The sequence below is a fragment of the Tamandua tetradactyla genome, chromosome 14 (genome assembly GCF_023851605.1).
Source record: "Tamandua tetradactyla isolate mTamTet1 chromosome 14, mTamTet1.pri, whole genome shotgun sequence".
Lineage (NCBI taxonomy): Eukaryota > Metazoa > Chordata > Mammalia > Pilosa > Myrmecophagidae > Tamandua > Tamandua tetradactyla.
Genome location: NC_135340.1, coordinates 43,275,529 through 43,277,119, shown reverse-complemented (window position 1 = coordinate 43,277,119; position 1,591 = coordinate 43,275,529). Strand labels below are relative to the sequence as shown.

Sequence of the window (1,591 nt, the reverse complement as noted above, 5' to 3'; positions counted from 1 at the left end):
CATTTTCTTAAGCAAAAATGGGAACAATTATCAATAATTCTAAATTATTTTTAAAAATGTATATAATCTAGGTAAAATGTGTAGCAAGATGCAGGGACATAGTGTTTTTAAGAAATGCTAGTAATCATAATAATCATTTTATTTGGTAATCTTTGAGCATTAACAAAGAAATATGTATTCAGAATTATTATTCTCCTTAGGGTGAAATAAAAAAGGGTTGCCTTTTTTGCATGTAATTTATAATAGAAAAGAGAAACAATATTTCTGTGAACACTCAGAGTTTAACAGGGCATCATTCCATTTCACTTTAAAAATCAAAGTGTGGTCAAATTGCACAAGACACAATGGACTTTCTGGTAAATGGGCAGTCTAAAAAGCATCCCTTGAATTCATATGCTGGTTTATGAATCACTTTATAGCATTCCTAATCTCTTTATTTCTCAGTGTGTAAATGGCTGGGTTCAGAAGAAGTGTAATTACTGTATAAAACACAGCAAGAAACTTGTCCACCCAGGTGATGCTCAGTGGCCACAGATAGATGAAGATGCAGGCACCAAAGAACAGCACCACCACGGTGATGTGGGAAGTGCAGGTGGAGAGAGCCTTGGAGGCCCCGTCTTTAGACTTAAGGTGCACAGTTAATAGGATGTAGGTGTAGGAGATTAGCAAGAGGATGAAACAAGTTGTGGTCAAGAACCCACTGTCAGCATTTATCAATACGCCTAGAGTGTGAGTATCCATGCAGGCTAGTTTGATCACCAAAGAGGTATCACAGAAGAAGCTGTCCACTACTCTGGGTCCACAGAAAGGTATATCCAAAATCATAGCCAGTTGACTCATGGCATGTCCAAAGCCAATGATTCATGATATTAAAACTAGCCAGATGCACTTTTTTCTGTCCATGATGATGGAGTAGTGGGGTGGTTTGCATATAGCCACATAAAGGTCATAGACCATTGGCACAAGAAACACCAACTCACCTCCTCCAAAGAAATGCACACAGAGGATCTGACTCATGCAACCTCAAAAGGAGATGGTCTTATTATCCATTAGGAAGTCTGTGGTAAGTTTAGGGGTGGTGACTGAAGAAAGGCAAAGGTCAATAAAGGAGAGGTTGGCTAAGAGGAAATACATGGGGGAATGGAGACAGGGGTCAGTTATGATTAAGAACACAACAAGAAAGTGGTCCACCACGGTCATCAGGTAGAGTGTAGAAAATGGCACTAAGAGGAAAGTCTGCAGCTCCTTTGACTTACAAAGTCCACGAAAAATAAACTCAGTCACCACAGATAAGTTTACTTCTTCCATTTATTCCAGTTGGTTTCAATGTGTCAAAAAGAGAAAGAGAAGATCTAAGCACTTCAAGAATGGAAAGCAGAATTTAACATTCAGATATTACAGAACATATCAGTATTTCTCATATGCAAAATTTTAATCTTAGCATTTTACTAAGCTCAAAATTAAAAATGAATGTTTCTTGACTTTACAAAAATGTACAACCATATGTTCAAGAATAGAAGCTAACCTAAGTTTGTTAGGGAAGACCAAAACATTACTGCAAAGAAGTTCAATTCTTATGCATCTTGAAGAC

The 1,591-nt window shown here is 37.4% G+C and overlaps 1 pseudogene; it reads right to left on the bottom strand.

Annotated features, from left to right (window-relative positions):
• Positions 1-369: 369 nt before the first annotated feature.
• LOC143655034 (olfactory receptor 4K15-like) lies at positions 370-1,308 on the bottom strand (annotated as a pseudogene).
• Positions 1,309-1,591: the final 283 nt, after the last annotated feature.